Genomic DNA, 26327 nt, shown 5'->3' with positions numbered 1-26327 from the left:
TGGCTTAGGTCCGCTCCTGGGAGGAGTGGGCTTAAGCTGTCAGTTGGATATCCTTAGTGCTGCTGTGGAGCCTGGCTTCTGGCTGAGTGGTGCTCCCCCTCTGGGAGTGCACTGACCACGAGGGGGCAGCTCCTGCATTGAGCGATTGTCTCCTGGTGGTCAGTGCACGTCATAGCGACTGGTCGTTCTGCCATGGGGCCGAAACTGGCTCTCCAACATCCCCCGAGGGATCCCAGATTGTGAGAGGTCACAGGCCAGACAAGGGACCCCACTGGTGCATGATTGGGGCTGGGGAGGTTAGCCAGCCAGGGAGGGACCGCGGGGAGGGCTCCAGGGCATGTCCGGCACGTCTCGCTCAGTCCCAATCAGCCGGACCCCAGCAGCAAGCTAACCTACCGGTTGGAGTATCTGCCCCCTGGTGGTCAGGGTAGATAGAAAGACAGACAGACATCAATTTGCTGTTCTGTGTATGTGTCCTGACCAGGGCTTGAACCTGCAACTGTGATGTTTTTAACTATTCTTTCATTAGGTAATACTTTTCAGATAAGGCTGAATATATTTTATTTGAGTCTGTGCAAGCAACATTTTATATTAAGACATCCTGATTTTTTAATGCTGATTAGAGCAGGTAAAGGGAGCTGAACTTTCGTTCACATGTTTTTCTTTCATCATTTTTTTTCTTACTATTTTCATCCTCTCTCCTTAATTGTTTCTGAGAAAATTGACACTGGTTTTTCCCCCTCAGCCCTATGAAGGTGATATTAACACATTGTGGACCAGTAATTTTATTGCTAACTTTACCCAGTGGCCAGATAAGTTTCTATTGAATGAGTACAAAAAAACGTTTTACTTAAATTTTAAAGACATGCTTTAAAATTAAATACCCATTGCATTTTGAAGTTATTTATTACATGTTCTTGCAAGCTAATATCTTTTTAAAGTATGATACTTTGTAAAACACTGTGTAATATGAAGTGAGAATTCTCATGATCTATCTGCAATGTGTTAAGTAAAAAGCAGTGGGGAGTACAAGTGATGAAGGGGACTATACACTAGTCATTTGAGAGCTTAAGGCCTTAATATTGCTTGTGTTGAGTTATTTTCAACATTCTTTTTCTCAGTCCCACATCTCATTATCACCAAATCTTGTTATTATTGAAGCAGAAGCAGTGGAAGTTCTAATCTTTCCTAATAATAGACAAATATGTAAATTAACCGTCCCTCCATTACGCTCACCAGCCAATCAGGAGAGTATACAAATTAACCCAACAAAGATAGCAGTTAATTTGCATACGTAGGGGTGAAGTGGCGGAGCGAAGACTGAAGGCTCCGTCCAGAGCGAAGGCCTGGGTCCTGGGTGCCAAAGGAAAACCGGTGCCGGCAGCCAGGGAAGGGAAGGCCTATTGCACGAATCTCTTTGGGTAACGGGCCTCTAGTATTATAATGATAGCCAACACTGTATGTTTCTTTATGTCAACTACCTTTCTGAACATTTCACACATATCCTATCTAATAAAAGAGAAACATGGTAATTAGCGTACAACCGCTACCCTTCCCATTGGCTAATCAGGGCAATATGCAAATTAACTGCCAGCCAAGATGGCGGCCGGCAGCCAGGCAGCTTAAAGCGAACATGAGGCTTGCTTGCTTCAGTGACGGAGGACTCCAACGTTCCCCGCCTGCCGCTGCAGGCCTCTGAGCTGCAACTCTAAGCAACTATGTTACAAATATAGAAGCTAAACAAAACCCCGGAAACCTGCTTTAGTCAGCCCGGCTTCAGCCAGCAGGATCGCAACATTGTTTCAAATACAGAAGGTAAACAAAGGCCAGAAACCTGCTTTCAGCAGCGGAGCCCTAAGAGCTGAAGCTAAGCCTCCGAGCTAAAGCTGGCCCAGAATAAAAAAGAAAAGAAAAAAAGGAGTGGTTGGGAGCTTTAGTCACCCGCCAGCCTGAAAACAGCCCTCAGCCCCTCATCCAGACTGGTCAGGCACCCCAGTGGGGACCCCCACCCTGAAGGGTGTGTGACCAGCTGCAAACAGCCATCATCCCCTCACCCAGGCTGGCCAGGCACCCCAGTGGGGACCCCCACCCTGATCCAGGACACCCTTCAGGGCAAACCAGCCGGCCCCCACCCGTGCACCAGGCCTCTATCCTATATAGTAAAAGGGTAATATGCCTCCCGGCACCCAAACCCCCTGATCGCCCTGTGGCTCTGTGTGTGACGGGGCGGGGCCACAACCTCCCTATCGGCCCTGCTGTGTTCCTGACAGGGGAAGGCGCCCCAACCCCCTGATCAGCCCTGCTCTGTGCCTGATAGGGGGGAGCTCCCCAACCCCCTGATTGCCCTGCGGCTCTGTGTGTGACAGGCTGCGGTGCCCCAACCCCCTGATCGGCCCTGCTCTGTGCGTGACAGGGGGGAGCTCCCCAACCCCCTGATGGGCCCTGCTCTGTGCGTGACAGGGTACGGAGTCCTAACCCCCTGATGGGCCCTGCTCTGTGCGTGACGGTACGGAGTCCCAACCCCCCTGATGGGCCCTGCCCTGTGCGTGACAGGGGGTGGCGCCCCAACCTGCCCATCGACCCTGCCTTGAGTGTGACAGGGGGCGCTGCCCCAAACCCCCAATCAGCCCTACCCTGAGCATGACTGAGGGTGGCATCGCAGCCTCCCGATCCGCCCTGCTCTGTGCATGACAGGGGCGGCACCCCAACTCCCCAATCAGCCCTGCTCTGAGCCCTACCAGGATCTGCACCTAGGGATTGGGCCTGCCCTCCGCCACCTGGGAGCAGGCCTAAGCCAGCAGGTCGTTATCTCCCGAGGGGTCCCAGACTGCGAGAGGGCACAGGCCAGGCTGAGGGACCCCCCTTCCCCCCGAGTGCACAAATTTTTGTGCACCGAGCCTCTAGTATACTTATAACAGCCTTTTCAAATACATACTTATTATATCCATTTTATATAGATGAAACTGGAGCAGAAAGAGTTTAAGTAATTTACTCAAGGTAACACATTTGGCAAGTGGCTACATTATAATCTTATTCTTACAAAATCTGCTTCATAACCATCTTACCATTAACACCTTCCTTTCTGTTTCATTGCCTCAGTTTTAGGCATAATCATTTATTGCCCCATAGTAGTAGCTTTTTGCTAGACTCCCTTTCAATTTTTCCTTCAGTGAATTTATAGATGATCTTTGTAGAAGTTGAATATGATTATGTCAGTAGCCAATGGCTATCATTCTCCCACCATCCAAAGAATTGTATTAACTAATATATTACAGATTGTTACTATCATTTATTTTGCTTAGATTGAATACTTTCTTACTTTACTCAACCTTGGAACTAGCATGTTCTCTAAGAAGCCTTTTCATGGAATAGGGTATTGCAAAATCAAAATCTGGATGCTAGGTATGCTAATGTCTACTGGGGAGTCACTCCTTGCAGACCCTCTCAGTAGACTGAACTAGACATACACATACACACCCTATACTTATTTATCTGTATTATTGAAACCTATGAGTTCATCTCAATTCAATAAATTGATTTCTATCCTTTTCCATATATGTAACTTCCTTCTCTGGAAGTGAAAAATCTGGCTTTTGGACTGAATTATTCAGGAAAGAGGAATGAAGGGACGGAAGGAAGGAAAGAAACTAGTACAATATTCTTGATATGTGTAGATGTAAAAGTCGCTGTACATTTCTTAAGTTCAGTGTATATATATATATATATATATATATATATATATATATATGGCTAAGTGACCAACTGTACGTACGTCTGACCGACCAACTGGCCAGTACATATGATGCGCACTGGCAATTTAAAAATAAACATTGACTCACACATGCACGATACATATAAAGCTCTAGCTGGCACCAATCGTACATGTATGTTTCGATCTTTCATTGTCCATTGTGAATTTGGTTGTTTTTGTTCACATTCTGAAGCTGAAAGAAAGCATCATCATTGACAGAATATGTCTGAAGACCAAGTATTGGCACAATATACCTCTGAAGCCAAAAGAAGCTGGTGTTGTCAACAGAATGTATCTGAAGACCAACTGTTGGGACAACATACCATTTGAGTGATGATTCCATTGATTCAGTGGATGATGCCAAAAAGGAAAATTTTCTCATCGAGTTTCTTAATAGTATTACTCCTTCGGGCATTCCCGAGCTTCATAAATTAAAATTGAAAGTAGGAGCAATGGTGATACTACTGAGAAATCTTAATAGTAAATGGTGTCTTTGTAATGGTACTAGATTTATTATCAAAAGATTGCGACCTAACATAATTGAAGCTGAAGTATTACTAGGATCTGTGGAAGGAGTGGTTGTTCTGATTCCAAGAATTGATTTGTCCCCTTCTGACACTGGCTTCCCATTTAAATTAATTCGAAGACAGTTTCCCGTGATGTCAGCATTTGCGATAACTATTAATAAATCACAAGGACAAACTCTAGAACAGCGGTCACCAACCTTTTGGACCTCATGGACCACCAGTGGTCCGTGGAACACTGGTTGACAACCACTGCTCTAGACAGACTAGGAATATCCCTACCTGAACCATTTTCAGACATGGTCAGTTATATGTTGCTTTCTCTCAAGTTTGAAGAGCGTGTGACGTTAAAGTTGTAAATACTTCATCACAAGGGAAATTATTCAAGCACTCTGAAAGTGTTTTTACTCTTAGTGTGGTATACAGGGAGATATTAGAGTAAGTTTAATCAATTTATCAGTCATTGTTTTTATCAGTGATTTTATATCACTTTTTGTTGTTTTTATATCATATCTTTGTTGTTTTTATAGCATGTTTTTGTTTTTATATTATGTCTGTTGTTCCTATATCATGTTATTTATTAATCAACTAGAGGCCCTGTGCACAAAAATTTGTGCACTTCGGGGGTCCCTCAGCCCGGCCTGTGCCCTCTCACAGTCTGGGACCCCTCAGGGGATGACCACCTGCTGGCTTAGGCCGGCTCCCTAGGGGATCAGGCTTAAGCTGGCAGTCAGACATTCCTCTGGCAGCCCGGGAGCCCTCGGGGGATGTCCACTTGCCAGCGGGGAGCAGGCCTAAGCTTCAGTTGGACATCCTTAGTGCGGCTGAGGAGGTGGGAGAGGCTCCCCCCACCACCGCTGTACTGGCCGCCATCAGCCTGGCTTGTGGCTGAGCAGAGCTCCCCCTGTGGGAGCGACCTGACCACCAGGGGGCAGCTCCTGCATTGAGCATCTGCCCCCTGGTGGTCAGTGTGTGTCATAGTGACCAGTCATTCCCAGTCGTTCTGCTGTTAGGGTCAATTTGCATATTGCCCTCTTATTATATAGGAGTGCCTGGCCAGCCTGGGTGAGGGGCTGATGGCTGTTTGCAGGCTGGCCACAGCCCCTTCAGGGTGGGGGGTTCCTGCTGGGGTGCCTGGCCAGCCTGGGTGAGTGGCTGATGGCAGTTTACAGGCTGGTTACAACCCCTTCAGGGTGGAGGTCCCCGCTGGGGTGCCTGGCCAGCCTGGGTGAGGGGCTGATGGCTGTTTGCAGGCTGGCCACAGCCCCTTCAGTGTGGGTGTCCCCACTGGGGTGCCTGGCCATCCTGGGTGAGGGGCTGAGGGCCGTTTGCAGGCTGGCCACAGCCCCTTCAGGGTGGGGAGTCCTGCTGGGGTGTCTGGCCAGTCTGGGTTAGGGGCTGAGGGCTGTTTTCAGGCTGGCTAAGCCCCCCAGTGGGGACCCTCACCCCATGAGGGTGTGGCCAGCCTGGGTGAGGGGCTGATGGCTGTTTGCAGGCTGGCCACAACCCCCTAGCCACCCAAGCTCCCAGTGGAGGCTGGCTGGAAGCAGGTATCTGGGATTTATTTGTCTTCTATAATTGAAACTTTGTTGCCATGAGAGGAGGCTACAGCTGGCTCAGAGCAGGGGGAAAGCTTGGCTTCCTCCATCACCCGGGCAACCAAGCCTCCTGCTTGCTCCAGCTCCATGGCTGCCGGCTGCCATCTTGGCTGGGTTAATTTGCATAGTCGCTCTGATTGGCTGGTGGGCGTGGCTTAGGGCGTAGCAAAGGTATGGTCAATTAGCATCTGTCTTTTATTAGTGTAGATGTATATATTATTTTCATATATATCTTACTAATTTTCATTCAGTTCTGACACTTCTATTATAGAGAAAGGGTAAATAGTGATATTAAGGTATTTCTTCTAATTAATTTCCTTTTAATGTGCATAAATTTGTGCACCAGGCCACTGGTTCTTTTATTTTTTTATTTTTTCACTAGTTCTTTAATAATTAATGAATAGATTTACCAGTTAAATGCAGCACTAAAATCTCAACAAGATTTAAATGAACAACACCAGCATGACAATTTTTAAATAATTGTATTATGATCTCTATACAGGCATTTTTAATTAACATACCTGTATAATCAGCACCCTATCTAGGTAAAATGTTAACAGTACCCCCAAAAGCCCCTCTCTTGCCCTGTCCCTGCCTCTATCTTGCTATCCCCTCCCCAAGATAATCACTGTTCTGATTTCTGATAATTGTAGTTGTGTTTTGCCTATTCATGAGCATAGTTAGTACTCTTGTGTCTGACTTCATTGCTCAACATTATGTTTATGAGATTCATCTGCATTATTACATGTTAAACTTTTCTTGCTTTACCGTAGTTCATTGTTATGACTGTTCCACAATTTATCCATCCTATTGTTGATGGATATTGGGTTGTTTCCAGTTTTTTACTATTGAGAATAAAGATACTATGTACTTTATTTTATAAATAGACAAATGTATGCAGCTCTGTTGGAAGTATATCTACAAGTGAAATTGCTGGATTATATAGTATACATATGCTTAGCTTTCATACATGCTGATAAATCATTTTTTGAAATGGTTGTACCAATTTACACTCTTACCAGTACAATGAGAGTTGTGATTTCTCTAAATTATTTCCAATACTTGGTATTGTCGTTCTTTTCTATTTTAGCCTTTTTGGTAATATGTAGTAATATTTCACTGTGGGGTTTTTTAAAAATAGTTTTAAATTGATTTTAGAGAGAAAGAGAAAGGGGGTGGGAAGGAGAGAAACAGTGATATGAAAAACATCACTTGGTTGTGTCCTGCACATATTCGACCAGGCTCAAACCTGCGACCTGGGCATGCACTCTGGCCAGAATTGAACCAGTTACCCTTCAGTGCACGGGACTGCTGCATTATACTCACCCAACTGAGCCACACTAGGCCAGGGCTCATTGGGGTTTTAATATGTATTTTCCTTTTGATGAATGATGATGGGTGCCTTTTCATAGGGTTATTTGCCATTTAGATACTGTCCTTGTGAAAGGTTTGTTCAAATGTTTTGCCAGTTTTTAAATTGGGTTGTCTTTCTTATTGATTTTTAGGAATAAAACTAACAATGTCGGATACCAATCAAAAATCTTGGGTATATGTATTAGAAATATTTTTTCTACTCCGTGGATTGCTTATTTTCACTCTCTTAATGGAACGAGAGTTCTTAATTTTAATATAATACAACTTGTGTTTTTTTAATGGTTAGTCTTAGTTATAAGGTCATAAAAATGATCCACACTCTACTTGTATTAATATTTTATTTAACTTTTTAAAACAAATAACAAAGTAAAAAAATTTTTTTCTTAGTTTTGAGCCTCAAGAATATATCCTGCCATCGCCAGTTTGGCCTAGTGGATAGAGTGTCAGCCTGTGGACTGAAGGGTCCTGAGTTCGATTGCCAGTTAGGAGGGCACATGCCCAGGTTGCGGGCTTGATCCCCAGTAGGGGGCGTGCAGGAGGTAGCTGATCAATGATTCTGTCATCATTGATGTTTCTCTCTCCTTTCCTCTCTCAAATCAATAAAAATATTTTTTTAAAAAATACATCCTGGGGCCCTTTAAGGAACCTATGAACCACAATTTAAAAAGCACTATACTAGAATGTCAATTCCTTGAAGGCCTTTCATTTATGTGTCCCAGTAACTGACATAATTCTTCATGTACAGTAGGCAGTCAGATACTGGTTGAATGAATAAATGTAATAAATGAATGATAAAGAAGCCCCCTAAAATAAAGTGTTTCATCATTACTATTATTTTTGTTTTTTTCCCCTTAAAATAAGTTGTTTGAGTTTCAGAAAATAAAGCATTGTCAGAATTTGTTTAAAATTTTTTTTCCTCTACAAGAGAAACCTAAAGATTTTAAAGAGAAGTGTAATGTGATATTTTCTATTTCAATGAAAACAGATATTTAAGTTTTGGGAACATAGTGTCCTCCCCCTCTCTCATCATGTTTAAGGAGAAATATATCTTTTATGTAGTGATGCTTCTACCTTATGGCTTCTAGATAATTGCCACTAAATTCTTTTAATTTAGATTTTTGTAGTTTACAAACCTGATGAAATTAAGTGAAAGGCTGGATCTGGCCAAATGTTAGTTCTTCCATTCCTCATCCAGGAAAAATCCAGGGAGTAGTTAAGAATGTGGCTCTAACAGAATTAAACTATTCAGATTTGAACTCTGTCACTTTTACCTATAAGTTTAGGGAAATATCCTAATCTCAGGCTACAATGTACAGTATTTTTCATTTATAAAATGATACTGTCACCTAACACATAGAATAGCTGTAAAGATTAAATGAATTTATCCTTATATTTGTTTATTTTTTGCAAGAATTTATTGACCGCAGCAAAAACATACGTAGGGTAATGAAACAAGGAAGGGCACAGGAGAAGCAACAGGAGAGCCTAGACTGGGCTGTGTTGGCTTCCTGGGAAGTCAGAGAAAAGGGGGAAAGGGAGACTTGGAGACAGGTTCAGGGGGTTAGCCCAGGACAAGCTGCCACTGCCCATTGCTCCCCTGGCTGCATGTCTCATGAGATCCCTTAGGCTTAGAGGTTAGGTAGAGGAAACTCGCTAAAAATTAACAAAAGGAAGTCCTCTTTTGTACCACAGATATCATATGCATAAGTTTCATTGTGCTCTATTAACCCAGAATAGCCAAATGACATATATTTTTAATGAAAGAAATAGTAGAAAATTTTGCAATAAAATGATTAAATAAAACAATCTATAATAATAAAAGCCTATTATGCTAATTAGACCCAACAGTGGACGACCTTCCAGACATCATTCCCGACATCCTTCTGGACAACCTTCCAGACGAAGCTGTGGCGGCAGGGGCCGAGGCAGAGGCGGCCACCACAGCAGGCGAGGGCTGAGGCAGAGGCAGTTAGGGGCAATCAGACAGGCAGGTGAGTAGTTAGGGGCGATCAGGCAGGCAGGCAGAGGGGTTTGGGGCTATCAGGCAGGCAGGAGAGTAGTTACGGGTGATGAGGCAGGCAGGCAAGTGGTTAGGGGCCATGAGGCAGGCAGGCGAGCAGTTAGGGGCGATCAGGCAGGCAGGTAGAGTGGTTAGGGGCGATCAGGCAGGCAGGCAGGCAGGCGAGAGGTTAGGAGCCAGCAGTCCCAGATTGTGAGAGGGATTTTGGATTGCGAGAGAGATGTCTGGCTGCCAGCTTAGGCCCGATTTCTGTGGGATCAGGCCTAAACTGGCAGTCAGACATCCCCCAAGAGGTCCCGGATTGTGAGAGGGTGCAGGCCGGGCTGAGGGATTTACCCCCCACGCATGCACAAAGTTTGTGCAGTGGGCCTCTAGTAATATAATGAGAAAGTTTTTTAAATTCTACCCTTCCATAACCTCAGTTTCAAGCATCCCACTCTGATTACTTCCTCCTGTCTTTCTAACTCATGCTAAAGCTCTTATTTCAGTAATCTAACTCTACTAGGGCCTCCTTTTCATTGATTATACCTGTTTATTGTTTAATGTCTTAGATCTGTGGGGCTTTAGCTTTCATCAAATTAGGAAACATTGGCTTTTATTTCTTCAAATATTCCCTCCACCCCAAGACTCCAGTTATATGTGGGTTAGGTCATTTGATGTTGTCCCACAGCTCACAGATACTCATTTTAAAAAAAAATCTTTTGTTTGTATGATGTTCATGCTTTCCTCTGTCTTCTTGAATGTGTGGAGTATATTTATAATAGCTGACTTAATGTCTTTGTCTACTAAAACTATCCATGTCATTTCTGGGTCAGTTGATGTTGATGGCTTTTTTCAGATTTTCCTCTTTTTTGCCTTCCTGTTCATTTTTATTGGATGTCAGACATTGTTAGTTTTAAGTTTTGGGAGCTGATTTTTTTTTTTTTAATTTTCACCCAAGGATATGTTTATTGATTGTAGAAAAAGGGGGAGAGAGAAACATCGATGTGAGAGCACATCAATTGACCGCCTCCTGCACGCCCCCCCCCCCACACACACACACACACACACACTGAGGATTGAGCCCACAACCCCGGCATGGTCCCTGACCAGGAATCGAACCAGTAACCTTTTGGTGCACACAACCATGCCCAACTAACTGAGCCACACAGGCCAGTGTGAGTGACTGGATTTTTAAAATTTCCTTTAAATATTTTGATTTGGCTATGACACAGTAAAGTTACTTTGAATCAACTTGATCCTTTTTTTTTAAATCTTTATTGTTCAGATTATTACATATGTTCCTCTTTTTTCCCCCATACCTCCCCTCCACCGGGTTCCCACCCCACCCGATGCCCTCACCCCACCCCCCATTGTCCTCGTCCATAGGTGTAAGATTTTTGTTCAATCTCTTCCTGCACCGCCCCCCCACACCCCTTTCCCCCCGAGAATTGTCAGGCCTTTCACTTTCTATGCCCCTGATTCTATTACATTCACCAGTTTACTCTGTTCATCTGATTTTGTATTCATTTGATTTTTAGATTCACTTATTGATAGATATGTATTTGTTGTCACTTTGTTGTTCATAATTTTTTATCTTTACTTTTTTTTCTTCTTCCTCTTCTTAAAGAACACACTTCAGTATTTCATATGATATTGGTTTGGTGGTGATGAACTCCTTTAGCTTTTTCTTGTCTGTGAAGCTCGTTATCTGACCTTCAATTCTAAATGATAGCTTTGCTGGGTAGAGTAATCTTGGTTGTAGGTTCTTGCTATTCATCATCACTTTGAATATTTCTTGCCACTCCCTTCTGGCCTGCATAGTTTCTGTTGAGAAATCAGCTGACAGTTGTATGGGTACTCCCTTGTAGGTAACTAAATGTTTTTCTTTTGCTGCTTTTAAGATTCTCTCTTTGTTTTTTTCCCTTGGCATTTTAATTATGATGTGTCTTGGTGTGGTCCCCTTTGGATTCCTCTTGTTTGGGGTTCTCTGCACTTCCTGGACTTATAAGTCTATTTCTTTCACGAGGTATGGGAAGTTTTCTGTCATCATTTCTTCAAATAGGTTTTCAGTATCTTGCTCTCTCTCTTCTTCTGGAACCCCCATAATTCGAATGTTGGTACGCTTGAAGTTCTCCCAGAGGCTCCTTGCACTATCTTCATATTTTTGGATTCTTTTTTCTTTTTGCTCTTCCAGTTGGGTGTTTTTTGCTTCCTTGTATTTCAAATCTTTGACTTGATTCTTGGGATCCTCTACTCTATTGTTGAATCTCTGTAAATTATTCTTTATTTCAGTCAGTGTATGCTTAATTTCTGACTGGTCCCTTTCCATTTTTTTGGCATTCTCACTAAGATCCTTGAAGGTCTCACTAAGATCCTCAGGTGTTTCCAGAAGATTCTTGAGTAACCTTGTAACTGTGGTTTTGAACTCTATATCCAGTAGTTTGCTTTCCTCCATTTCTGTCATTTGTGACCTGTTTCTTTATCTCCGCATTTTGGCTGCTTCCCTGTGTTGATAGAGTGGCGTTCTGTGCTAGGTGTCCTATAGGGCCCAGTGGCTCAGCCTCCCCAGTTACCTGAGGTGGACACTCTTGGTGCACCCCTTTGTGGGCTGTGTGCACAGTCTTGTTGTAGTTAAGCCTTGATTGTAGTTGGTATCACTGGGAGGAATTGACCTCCAGGCCAATAGGCTGTGAGGACCAGCTGTGTCTACAATGGAAGAACCGCTGTGCAGGAGACACCCCTATGGGGCAGGACTTGCTTCAGTGGGGCTTTGGTGCTCACTGAGTCTGCCCCTTGAGTGTGTCTCTTATGGATGTGAAGAGTTGTGATCTGGTATGGTCTCACACTGACCACTGGGTACACTGGTTCTTGGATCTCCAAGGAGGTGCAAAGACAGCCACTGCCTGAGGCCACCCAGCAGGAGCTACAGAGAGATCTGCAGATTTCTCCTCTTTGTATGGGGTTTGGAAGTGCCCAGATGAGGCCCAGCTGTGAAGCAATGCAGGCTGCTGCTGCCGGGCCTTGGGCCTTCTTTTGGAAGCTTTGGGCTCTCTGACCCAGCTTCAGTTTGACAGGTTTTAGGCTGAGAAAGGACAGGCCATTCATATGCAAAAGCTGCTGTGCACAGCTTGGGTGGGGTTGTAAATTGGGTGGGGCGGGGGTCTCAGAATCACAAGGGCAGAGCAAACAGCAATGGCTGCCAGTCAGCCCTGCACCAGAGTGGTCTACGCATCTCCGCATCCCATGCCCCTGCGCAGGAACAATGATCACTGCAAGCACTTCTGAGAGAAAGCCACCCAGCGTTCTGGCCCGATGTCAGCAGTCCAGTTTCTCCCCATATGAGTCTGGGTTCCCAGAGTCTCACCTGGAACTGGAGTTCAGAGCAATTGGGGGCTTGTATCTCCCTCCCAATTTTAAAAAAACAAACAGCACACCCGGTTTCCAGCCTGTTCCGCGGGCGCCTTCACACCTCCTACCAATCTCAATGCACTTTTTTCTTTCCTTCTAATTGTAGAACTTCCACTCAGCCAGCTTTCCCGCAGTTCTGGGTGATAGTTGTTTTGTCTTTTAGTTGTAGTTTTGATGTGGTTTTGAGAGGCAGCAAGTACAGGTGTTACCTATGTCGCCATCTTGGTTCTCTCCTCAACTTGATCCTTTTGAAGCTTGCTTTTAAGTTTTGTTAGGATGAGTCTAGAACAGTGGTTTCCAACCTTTTTCTGGCCATGCCCCACCGAAGCATCTCTAAAATCCTGATGCTCCCCTCCCGTAGCATATAATTCTTATTATTATACAAAAATTGAGCTCTTATTCAAGTGGAGGAAGCCTAAAAGGCCATTAACTTGGTTTAAACAAGCTTCCAAAGAACATGAGATCCATGAAAGAGAAAAATAAAAGAACTAAAGGACAGTTGAAGTACTGAGGAAGAAACCATTAAGAAATTGTTAAGAAGAATAATAATATGAAGTGATACGAAAAAATAGAAAATAAAGTTTCAAAACATCATAGACAACTGAAATGCATAAATATGTCACAATATATATTTATACTAGAGGCCCAGTGCATGAAATTTGTGCATTGGAGGGGGGGTGTCTCTTAGTCCAGCCTGCATCCTCTCCAATCTGGGACCCCTTGGTGGATGTCTGACTGCCGGTTTACCCTAAACCGGCAGTCGGACATCCCTCTCACAATCCGGGACTGCTGGCTCCTAACCACTCGCCTGCCTGCCTGCCTGATTGCCCTTAACCACTCCCATGCCAGCCTGATCACCCCCTAACCACTCCCATGCCAGCCTGACTGACACCTAACTGCTCCCCTGCCAGCATGATCGTCCTCAACTGCCCTCCCTGCTGGTCCGATTACCTCCACCTGCCCTCCCCTGCCAGCCTGATCGCCTCCACCTGCCCTCCCCTGCCAGTCCAATAGCCTCCAACTGCCTTCCCCTGCAGGACTGAGGAGACTGGAGGACTGAGGCTGGATGCTGTGGGGACTGGATGAGGCGGAGCTGAGGGGACTCCGGCTGGATGAGGCGGGGCTGAGGGGACAGGGGGACTGAGGCTGGATGAGGCGGGGCTGAGGGGACTGAGGCTGGATGAGGGGGGCTGAGGGGACTGAGGCTGGATGAGGCGGGGCTGAGGGGACAGGGGGACTGAAGCTGGATGAGGTGGGGCTGAGGCGACTAGGCGCCTCCATCTTGTGACTGTGGGTTCTGCCATCTTTGTAAGGGCGTGGTAATCAATTAGCATATTCCCTTTTTATTGGCTGTGGGTGCTGCCATCTTGTGAGGACGTGATGGTCAATTAGCATATTCCCTCTTTACTAGATGGGATTCTGTATAGGAGGTCCCTAGAAGCATAAGAAATGTAAAAAATGCACTGTTGATAACTCTCAAATTGCCCTCCTTAGAAATAAAATTGTGACACCTCCCCCCCTCCTCCGTGGGGCATATGCCCCACCTTGGGAACCACTGGTCTAGAACAACATTCATGGTAGGGCTATTTTGGCTCCACTATAAATGCAATATCTTTTTGAGGTCTCTACCCAATGCCTAGCTTGTTACGGAACATTTAACTCTGCCCAGCTGGCGTGGCTCAGTGGTTGAGCGTCAACCTATGAACCAATAGGTCACAGTTCAATTCCTGGTCAGGGCACATGCCTGGGTTGCAGGCTCGATCTCCAGTTGGGGGATGTGCAGAAGGCAACTAATCAATGATTCTCTCACATGATTGATGTTTCTATCTCTCTCTCCCTCCCTTTCTCTCTGAAATCAAATATATATATAAAGGAACATTTAAGTCTGGCTGGTGGGAACACAAACTCTTCCTAGCCCTGTGTGGGCTCTAGGGATTGTTCTGTCCACTTCTTTCTCATAGTTCTTCATCCAGTCTCTGGTATTTTTCTCACACAAGTGTCTAGGTTAATATTCAGTCTCTAGGGGACCCCTCTGCATATCTCCATAGCTCCCTCTCTAGTTTTCTTTTTTCTGGTACTCATGGTGCCACAAAATTTTGTTGCTTTGACTTGCCAAACTTTGAAATCTGTCTTCTAAACTTAGTGGAACCATAGTAATTTATTCTTCCACTTTCCTAGATGCCTATTTCACATATTTTCTCTAAGATTCCAGCACCTCCTCCCCCATCTCCCAAGCATTTTTCTTATTTCCACATCACTGAGAAACTGAAGCAATAAAAAATGAACTCAGCATGGTGCCTCGTCTATCCTCCTAATCAGCACCTATTTCCTACCAGTATCTACAGGTGCATACTTTGCCTTCCCCCTTAGCATATAGCCAATTCCTCCACCTATGCATTAGATTCCATTCCCTTCTGCTTCCCCAGGGCAATTTAAATTCTATGGCAACTTCTCCTTTTTTCTCCTACTTCATCAATATTATGTCCTGGAGCATGCCTACCAATATACAAACATTGTATTCCATCCTTTTTTTAAGCTTTTATTTATTTTTTTAAAATGTATTTATTATATTTTTTTATTGATTTCAGAGAGAAGGATGAGGGGGTGAGAGATAGAAATATCAATACTGAGTGAGAATCATTGAACAGCTGCCTCCTACATGCCCTCCACTAGGGATCGAGCCTACAAACCAGGCATATTCTGCAACCAGGAAGAGAACCATGCCCTCTGGGTTCATAAGTTGATGCTCAACCACTGAGCCACACTGGCCGGACTGTATGCCATCTTAAAAAAACAATTGACTCCCTCTCATTATACCAGTTATTATGCCATTTCTGTGCTCCCTTTTAAAGCTAAAATTATCAAGTTCTCTTTACTTTTTCTAGTGCCTTTCTTTCTCTCTCTTTTTTAAAAATACATTTTTATTGATTTCAGACAGGAAGGGAGAGAGAGATAGAAACATGCATGATGAGAGAAAATCATTGATTGGCTGCCTCTGGGGATTGAGCCTGCAACCCAGTCATGTGCCCTGATTCAGAATTGAACCGAGACCTCCTGGTTCATAGGTTGAGGCTCAAACACTGAGCTACGCTGGCTGGACTTCTCTTTAAAAAAAAAAAAAAGGTGATAATTATGATAAATCTCCCATCCATCTGACACCATACATAGTTACTAGATTGTTATTGACTATATTCCTTATGCTGTACATTACATCTGCATGACTATTCTGTACAACCAATTTGTATTTCTTAATCCCTTCACCTTTTTCACCCATCCTCACCACCCCCTCCCATCTGGCAACTGTCAAAACGTTTTCTGAATCTATGAGTCTGTTTCTGTACTGCTTGTTTGTACATTTTGTTTTTTAGATTCAATTGCAGATAGGTAATGTATTTATTGCCATTTTATTGTTCATACTCTTTTTTATTTGATCTTTAAGAGAGGAAGGGAGGGAGAGAGAGAAGCATCGATCTGTTGCCTCCTGTAAGCCCCCCAACTGAAGATCGAACCCGAAACCTAGTTATGTGCCCTGACCGGGAATCAAATCCACCACCTTTGGTGTACAGAACAACACTCCAACCAACTGAGTTACACTGGCCAGGGGTATTGTTCATATTCTTGGTTTTTGTCTTAAAGAAGACCCTTTAACATTTCATATAATACTGGTTTGTTGGTGATTAACTCCTTTAGATTTTTCTCGTCACAGGAGCTGTTTATCTGTCCTTCAAGTCTAAATGATAGCATTTCTGGGTAGAGTAATCTTGATTATAGGTCCTTGCTTTTCATCATTTTGAATGTTTCTTACCAGTTCCTTATGGCCTGCAACATTTCTCTGAGAAATCAGCTGTCAATCTTATGGGAACTCCCTTGTAGATAACTAACTGCTTTTCTCTTGCTGCTTTTGATTCTCTTTGTCTTTAACCTTTGGCATTTTAATTATGATGTTCTTGGTGTGGGCCTCTTTGGGTTTATCTTGCTTGGGATTCTCTGTGCTTCCTGGCCTTGTATGTCTATTTTCTTCACCAAGTTAGGGAAGTTTTCTGTCATTGTTTTTTCAAATAGGTTTTCAATTTATTGCTCTCTCTCTCTCCTTCCAGCATTCCCATGATGCGAATATTGGTATGCTTGAAGTTGTCCCAGAGGCTACTTACACTGGCCACACTTTTTGGATATTTTTTTCCTGCTCTGCTTGGGTGTTTCTTACTTCCTTATGTTTCAAATGGCTGATTTGATTCTCGGCTTCATCTACTCTAGTGTTGATTCCTTATAAGACATTTCTGTTAGTATATCCTTTATTTCTGGTTCTTTTGTATGATGTTGAGGTTCTCACTAAGTTCATTGAGCATCCATATAACCCATGTTTTGAACTTTGCATATAGTAGATTTTTTTAGTTCTTTTTCTGGTGTTTTGCTTTGTTCTTTCATTTGGGGTGTGTTTCTTTTGTCTCCTTATTTTAGCAACCTCCCTGTTTGTTTAAGTGTATTAGGCAGAGCTGACCCATCTTCCAGCCTTGGTAGAGTGGCCTAATGTAGTAGGTATCCTGTAGGGTCCAGTGGCACAGCCTCCCCTATCACCCAAGCTGGGAACTCAAGGTATGCCCTCCTCTGTGGTCTGTACACCCTCATCTTGTGGTTGAGCCTTGATTGTTGGCACATCAATGGGAGGGATTTACCCAGGTCAGTCAGCTGCAAGGACTGTCTGTGACCACTGATTTCTGACCACCATAGAGGATTGGCTGTGCAGGGGCCCAGCCTATGGAGTAGGACTTACTCTGGCAGGGCTTGGGTGCCTGCTGAGTCCACTTCTTGAGTGTGACACTGGTAGTTAGGTGGTTCTTCGACATTGTCTGAAGCTGTCCACTGATTGCACTTGCTCTGGGGCCTCCCGTGAGGTGCAGACCAAAGTCAGCCCTGTCCTATGTTCTGCCTGGGGCCACCTGGCATAAGCTACAAAGTGATCTGCAGATATCTGCTACTTGTGATGGGCTTGGAGCAGCTTAGGCAAAGCCAAGCTATGAACCAAGGCTGGCTGCTGCTAATGCTGGGCCTGGAGCCACTTAGCTGCTGGTATGAGGCTCACTGAGGCCACATGCTTCTTATTTGAGAGAATTTAGTAAGATCTCTCTTAATTATACTCCAGTATGGCTTTTGTTCATATCACCCTAGAAAAACTATTATTGACAAAGTCTCAGTAACTTTCATGTTGCTATTTCATGGGTTATCATACATAACCTTTTAGGAGGATTGCTAAAGTGGATCATCCTCTCTTTCTTGATATGGTTTCATTCACTTAGTTTCCAGAATGCCATACTCTTTGTGTGTGTGTGTGTGTGTATGTGTCATTTAAAATTTTTTTAAATTTATTGTTTTGAATTACAGTTTATATTCAGTATTATTCTGTATTAGTTTCAGATGTACAGCAAAGTGGTTAGAAAATTATGTACTTTACAGAGTAGTCCCCCTGCTGCTTCAAGTACCCACCTGGCCGCATACATAGTTATCATGATACTATTGACTGTAATCCCTATGCTGCAATCTACATCTCTGTGACTGTTCTGTAACTACCAATTTGTACTGCTTAATCCCGTCACCTTTTTCACCCAGCTCCCAATCCCCTCCCCTCTGACAACTGTCGGTCTGTTCTCTGTATCTATGAGTCTTTCTATTTTATTTATTTTGTTCATTAGATTCCACATATAAGTGAAATCATATGGTATTTTTCTTTGTCTGACTTACATCACTTAGCATAATACCCTCTAGATCAGCGGTTCTCAACCTGTGGGTCGTGACCCCTTTGGAGGTCGAATAACCCTTTCACAGGGGTCGCCTAAGACCATCGGAAAACACATATTTTCAATGGTCTTAGGAACCGAGACACTGCTCCTCTATCCATCTCCAGGCAGGCCCGCCCACATGCAGATACGCCCACATACAAGTACCCGGCGTGATGACATCATCGCGCCAACCCCATCACATACACCCCATACAAATACAGGTGTATGTGACAGGGTTGGCGCCATAATGTACTTATGCGGACCAGTCACACATGTGTAGAGAGCAGCTACTGTGTAGAGAGCAGCTACTGTGTAGAAAGCAGCTGCTGTGTTGAAAGCAGCTACTCTGTTAAAAGCAGCAGTATTGGAGGTAAAACGACACTTCATGAGTTATAATTACTGGGTAAATGTAAAATCATGTACTGTAAAATCATCAACTACTGCAAAAAAGAATATCTGTACCATGGGAACTTAATCTGGATGCTGATCAGTCTTTTTATATTCAGCTGTGGTTGATGTGAATACTGCCCCCTTGTGATAGTAACAGGTATGTAAAAAAACAACACAGAGAATGGTAAATCATAGGAAAGTTTAATGAACTGTATTGACTGAACTATGCCATGTATCATCTTTTGTATTATTAAAGCTATTGTTATATATTATTTTCATTAGCAAACCATCCCATGACAATGGATCGTGTAGAGAAGAACGTTAAGAAAAGAAAATATAGTGAGGATTTTTTACAGTATGGTTTTACCTCAATAATTACAGCAGGAATTGAGAAACCGCAATGTGTTATTTGTTGTGAAGTTCTATCAGCCAAATCTATGAAGCCGAACAAACTAAAACGCCATTTTGATAGCAAGCATCCAAGATTTGCTGGCAAGGATACCAACTATTTTAGAAGCAAAGCTGATAGACTCAAGAAAGCCAGACTTGACACTGGTGGCAAGTACCACAAACAAAATGTAGCAGCCGTTGAAGCTTCATATTTGGTGGCACTCAGAATCGCCAGAGCTATGAAACCTCACACCATTGCTGAGGATTTACTGTTGCCAGTGGCCAAGGACATTGTTCGAGTTATGATCGGAGACAAATTTGTTATGAAATTGAGTGCAATTTCCTTATCTAACGACATTGTCCGCAGAAGAATAGATGACATGTCTGCTGATATTCTTGGTCAGGTAATCCAGGAAATTAAATCTGCTCCACTTCTAATATTTAGTATCCAGATTGATGAATCTACAGATGTTGCAAAGTGCTCACAGTTACTGGTTTACGTGAGGTATATTAATGATGGCGACTTTAAAGATGAGTTTATTTTTTGCAAACCTCTTGAAACAACAACTACTGCACGTGATGTATTTGACACAGTTGGTTCATAAGCTCTCCTAGGAAAAGGTTTGTGGTGTTTGCACAGATGGTGCTCCAGCTATGCTAGGATGTCGCTCTGGATTTCAATGTTTGGTACTGAATGAGTCACCAAAAGTCATTGGAATTCACTGTATGATTCATCAGCAAATACTAGCAATGAAGACGCTGCCACAAGAGTTACAAGAAGTAATGAAAAGCGTCATAAGTTGTGTCAATTTTATAAAGGCGAGCACTTTAAACAGTTGACTGTTTTTGCAACTGTGCAACGAGTTGGATGCGCCGAACAATGCTCTGCTATTTCACACTGAAGCGAGATGGTTTTTTAATCAGAAAGCAAGACCGCAGTTCAAAGCACTTTTCAGCAATAAAAGTGAACTGCAGAAAATAGTTTACTTGGTTGACATCTTTGCCATCTTGAATGAGTTAAATTTATCACTGCAAGGACCAAATGCGACATGCCTCGATTTGTCTGAAAAGATCCGATCATTCCAAATGAAACTTCAGCTTTGGCAAAAAAAAATTGGATGAAAATAAAATTTACATGTTGCCTACCTTATCTGCTCTCTTTGAGGAACATGACATTGAACCAGACAAAAGGATTATGATGATAATTTCTGTGAAAGAACACTTGCACATGCTTGCAGACGAAATTTCATCATACTTTCCAAAACTAGCTGACACCCCATTTTCACTTGCCAGAAGCCCATTCATAGTCAAAGTTGAAGATGTTCCTGAGACAGCACAAAGAGGAGTTCATTGAACTTATTAATAACAATGCAGCGAGAACTGATTTCTCTACAATGCCAGTTACAAAATTCTGGATAAAGTGTTTGCACTCATATCCTGTTCTGTCTGAGACTGTGTTGTGCCTTCTTCCATTTCCAACAACATATCTTTGTGAAACAGGGTTTTCCAGCTTGTTGGTTATCAAGTCTAAATACAGAAGTAGACTTGTTGTGGAAGATGATCTTTGTTGTGCTCTTGCAAAGACTGCCCCGAGAATTTCTGATCTGGTGAGAAAGAAGCAATCTCAACCTTCACACTGACATTGGCTTTTTATGCTTACTGTCACAAAATGTAGCAATGGAGTTTACTGTTGTTATATTAAGACTGTTACCCATGCTACACCATGCTTCAAGACAAAATTTCATTTATTTGTAATTAGAAATAAATATTTCACAATATATAATTACATATTGTTTTTGTGATTAATTACTATGCCTTAATTATGTTCAATTTGTAACAATGAAAATATATCCTGCATATCAGATATTTACGTTACGATTCATAACAGTAGCAAAATTACAGTTATGAAGTTGGAACAAAAATAATTTTATGGTTGGGGGTCACCACAACATAAGGAACTGTATTAAAGGGTCGCGTCATTAGGAAGGTTGAGAACCACTGCTCTAGATAAAACATGTCAAACTCAAAGGTTAACACAGGCCAAATAAACAAGGCATGTGGCCCGTGGCCTGCGAGTTTGACATGCTTGCTCTAGATCCATCTATGTTGCAAAAGATAAAGTTTCATTATTTTTACCGCTGAGTAGTATCCATTGTGTAAATGTACCATAGCTGTTGTTTTTTTATCCACTCTTCTACTGGTGGGCACTTGAGCTGCTTCCATATCTTGGCTATTGTAAATAATGCTGCAATGAACATAGGGGTGCATATATTCTTTTGAATTAGTATTTGGGGTTTCTTCAGAGGTATTCCCAGAAGTGCAATCACTGGGCAAAAGGCAGTTCCATTTTTAACTTTTTATTTTTATTTTTTTATTTTTACTGATTTCAGAGAAGAAGGGAAAGGGAGAGATAGAAACATCAATGATGAGAGAGAATCATTCATTGGCTGCCTCCAACTGGGGGCCGTGCCCAACCGGGGCATGTGCCCTTGACTGGGATGGAACCTGGGACCCTCCAGTCCGCAGGCCGATGCTCTGTCCACTGAGCCAAACCGGCTGGGACCCAACTAGGTCCAACTAATTTTATGTTTCATGAGCACAGAAACTTTGTTTGTCATATTCATCACTCTATCCCCAAAGCTAGAGCAATGCCTGGAACATATAGTATATGCTTAATAACTACTTGTTGAATAAATAAATGTTTTTTATGATGATTATGATGATGACAACGAAACCTCGAAGGACCTGGCCATAAATTCTAACAATTTTCCCAAGAATAATAATTGCAGTTCCGAAGTTAGATCCTGGAAGACAGTGGAAACCTGATAATAAAAGATCTAGGGGCCCTGACCGGTTTGGCTCAGTGGATAGAGCATCAGCTTGCGGACTGAAGGGTCGCGGGTTCGATTCCGGTCAAGGGCATGTACCTGGGTGGCGGACACTTCCTCAGTAGGGGGTGTGCAGGAGGCAGCTGATGATGTTTCTCTCTCATCGATATTTTGAACTCTCTATCCCTCTCCCTTCCTCTCTGTAAAAAAAATCAATTAAGAAAAATATATAAAAAGATCTGGGGCAGAAGGCTGGGGGAAGCAAAGGGAATATTAGAACTTTGTCCTTTTTTCCCTATTCAAGGACCCCAGATACCTTGCAAAAGGAAGGCCTAGAATCTTTTGATCAGAAATTCCAGGCCAGCCACAATGGATGATTTTTATCCATGATTCTTCGCAGCCACTTTTGCTAAGTCGCAAATACGCAAACACCTCTCCATTTTTAACTTCTTGAGGAACCTCCTCAATGTTTTCCATAATGGTTGCACTGCCAAGAGTGCACTGGGGTTCCCTTTTCTCCAACACTTGTTGGTTTATCTATGGTAGCCATTTATCTATGGTATCTCATTGTGGTTTTGATTTGCATTTCTCTAATGATTAGTGATGTTGAACAACTTTTATTTATTTATTTATTTATTTACTTATTTATTTTTAATCCTCATCCAAGGATATGTTTTTCATTTATTCTAGAGAGAGAGGGAGTTTTGAGGGAGAGAGCGAGAGAAAGAGGGAGGGAAACATCATTGTAACCGAGAAACATCTATCGGTTGCCTCACACACAGATGGTTGCCTGCCATCTTTTGATGCACTGGATGATGCTTCAGCCAATTGAGACACACTAGCCAGGGCTCAAAAAAAAAAAATTATTAATCTCCAAAATTTATAGGGAACTCATACAACTTAACAAAAGGAAGATAAACAATCCAATCAAAAAATGGGCAAAGGACCTAAATAGACACCTTTCAAAAGAGGACATTCAGAAAGCCAAGAGACATATGAAAACATGCTCAAAGTCACTAATCATCCAAGAGATGCAAATCAAAACAACAATGAGGTACCATCTCACACCTGTCAGACTGGCTATCATCAACAAATCAACAAACGACAAGTGCTGGAGAGGATGTGGAGAAAAAGGAACACTTGTGCACTGCTGGTGGGAATGCAGACTGGTGCAGCCACTATGGAAGACAGTATGGAGTTTCCTTAAAAAACTGAAAATGCTCTGTGGGTAATAGAGGGCGGCGCCCCAACCCCCTGATCCGCCCTGCCCTGAGTGTGACGGGGCGGTGTCCCCAACTCCTCTATCGGCCCTACTCTGTGAGTGACAGGGGGGAGCTCCTCAACCCCCTGATCGGCCCTGCTCTGTGCGTGACAGGGGGGAGCTCCCCAACCCCCTGATTGGCCCTGCTCTGTGCGTGACAGGGGGTGGCGCCGCAACCTCCCCATCAACCCTGCCTTGAGTGTGACAGGGGGCGGTGACCCAACCCCCCAATCGGCCCTACCCTGAGCGTGACTGAGGGTGGCATCGCAACCTCCCAATCTGCCCTGCTCTGTGCATGACAGGGGAAGGCGCCCCAACTCCCCAATCGCCCCTGTTCTGAGCCCGACCAGGGGCTGCACCTAGGGATTGGGCCTGCCCTCTGCCACCCAGGAGCAGGCCTAAGCCAGCAGGTCATTATCTCCCGAGGGGTCCCAGACTGCAAGAGGGCACAGGCTGGTCTGAGGGACCCCCCCCCCCTTCCCCCGAGTGCACAAATTTTTGTGCACCGGGCCTCTAGTCTATTATAAAAACTTAATAGAAAACATTTAATTATTAAATTCCTTCTTTAATTGATTATTAGGAGAAAGTGTTTCTGTAGTTAATCTTGTATGTTTCATCAAACAGAAGCACCAAAATGTATTTCCTGTTATTTTGCCGTAGCTGATAGATTTCAGAGCCTAACCAGTATTTAATTTATCTCAAATACCTATTTATTCTAGTCCTCTGTACCTTTTTAATTTTAATTGAAGGATTTATACTACATTTTATTTTATAAATTGCCAAAATGACTTATGGAAATAGACTTAATTGACATTATAAAATATCCTTTTATTAAGAGGAAATTATGATTCTCCATGTCATAATCAAGAAGATTTGTGCCCTGGCCAGGTGGCTCAGTTGTTGGAGTGTCATCCCATACATTAAAAGGTTACAGGCTCAATACCTGGTCAGGGCACATACCTAGGTTGTGGGCTTGATCCCCAGTTGGCTGCATATGGGATGCAACCAATCTCTAATCACATTAATGTTTCTCTCCTTCTCCTTCTCTCCCCCCCCCCCTTTCTCCTTTCCTCTCTATAAAATAAAAAATAAAATTTTTAAAGTACATACCTTGGGTGAGACAGTACAATAAATTTTAGGATCAACTGTATTTGTAGGTGTAAGAAGGATCACTTGCTTTCGAAGAGTTTAATATTAGTGGTTTCTAACTTTTTGAGTCATAAGCCCTCCTAACATTTTTGTACACTTTTATCATGAATTTGTTATATATGCAAATTCTAATCTCACCTCAAGAGATTCTGATCCAGCCCTGCTGGCATTGCTCAGTGGTTAAGTGCCAACCTATGAACCAGGAGACCACAGTTCAATTCCTGGTGAGGGCACATGCTTGAATTATGGGCTCAGTTTCCAGTGCAAGGGGCAGCCAATCAATGATTCTTTCTCATCATTGATGTTTCTATGTCTCCCTCTCCGTTCCTATCTGAAGTCAATGAAAATAGATTTTTAAGAAAAAAAAGAGATTCTGATCCAGCAGGTCTGAGTTAGGTTTTAGAAATCTATATGTGTAATCACCATCCTAGGTGATTCTGGTGTAGGGTCTTGTCAGACCATATGTTTAAAAGCTGCTCCTGGCTCAGCCAGCGTGGCTCAATGATGGAGCATCAACCTATGAACCAGGGAATCATGGTTCGATTCCTGGTCAGGGCACATGCCTGGGTTGCGGGCTCGATCCTCTGTGTGGGGTGTGGAGGAGGCAACCGATCGATGATTCCCTCTCATTATTGATGTTTCTACCTCTTTCTCCCTTTCCCTTCCTCTCTGAAATCACTAAAGTATATTTTAAAAAATAAAAATAAAAACTGCTTCTGGGTTATAGTTTCAGGGAGTTTACAGATTCCATGCCGTCAGTGCATGAATCTTACCTGATACAAGTGAGCAACACCTTCAATAAGATATAGTAAAAACAATAATGAGTTTCTTAGGGTGTGTGATACTGGTATGTTAGAAAATTAATGATTTTTATTCAAATTTATGTGCAAAAGCAAGTCACATGGCTATATTTAACTTATGGGGTCTCTTTAGTAATGTAACAAATTGATATTTTTTTCTAATATTGAGCCACTTTGACATTCCTGGGATAAATTGTGCATAATTATAAGGTGTCATTCTGTTGATATACCACTTGTTTAATTTACTATTTATTTAAGAGGTTACATCTATGTTCTCTATGTTAGATTGGTCTAGAGCAGTGGTTCTCAACCTTCCTAATGCCACGACCCTTTAATACAGTTCCTCATGTTGTGGTGACCCCCAACCATAAAATTATTTTCTTTTTTTTTTTTTTAAATATATTTTATTGATTTTTTACAGAGAGGAAGGGAGAGAGATAGAGAGCTAGAAACATCGATGAGAGAGAAACATCGATCAGCTGCCTCCTGCACATCCCCCACTGGGGATGTGCCCGCAACCCAGGTACATGCCCTTGACCGGAATCGAACCTGGGACCCTTGAGTCCGCAGGCTGACGCTCTATCCACTGAGCCAAACCAGTTTCGGCCATAAAATTATTTTCATTGATACTTCATAACTGTAATTTTGCTACTGTTTTGAATCGTAATGTAAATATCTGATATGCAGGATGTATTTTCATTGTTACAAATTGAACATCATTAAAGCATAGTGATTAATCACAAAAACAATATGTAATTAAATATGTGTTTTCCGATGGTCTTAGGCGACCCCTGTGAAAGGGTCATTTGACCCCCAAAGGGGTCGCAACCCACAGGTTGAGAATCGCTGGTCTAGAGTTTTCATTTTTTCTCTTCTCACTAGTTTGGTATCAGTATTTTCTTAGCATTTTAAAATGAAATGGAATATCTTCTTGTGTGGGTTTTTTTTTTCTTCTCAGTTTTCAGAGTTTATATAGATTTTAAATGTACATTTTGTGAGGAGTTTAGGGCAACTATAAAATTTGAGGCCATATTCTTTGCACACATGACCACCTTCATTTCTGACACTAGCTACATAC

At 42.9% G+C, this 26327-nt stretch overlaps 1 protein-coding gene across 1 annotated transcript in view; it reads left to right on the top strand.

The window, feature by feature from the left end:
* Positions 1-26327, top strand: part of CUL5 (cullin 5) — a 102454-nt gene that overhangs the window by 12422 nt on the left and 63705 nt on the right. The gene's annotated exons all lie outside the window — the stretch shown is intronic.

Source organism: Myotis nattereri (assembly GCF_964212035.1).
Source record: "Myotis nattereri genome assembly, chromosome: 9".
Taxonomy (NCBI): Eukaryota; Metazoa; Chordata; class Mammalia; order Chiroptera; family Vespertilionidae; genus Myotis; species Myotis nattereri.
Note: the sequence above shows the minus strand (reverse complement) of the source record. Positions and strands in the feature narration are given on the sequence as shown.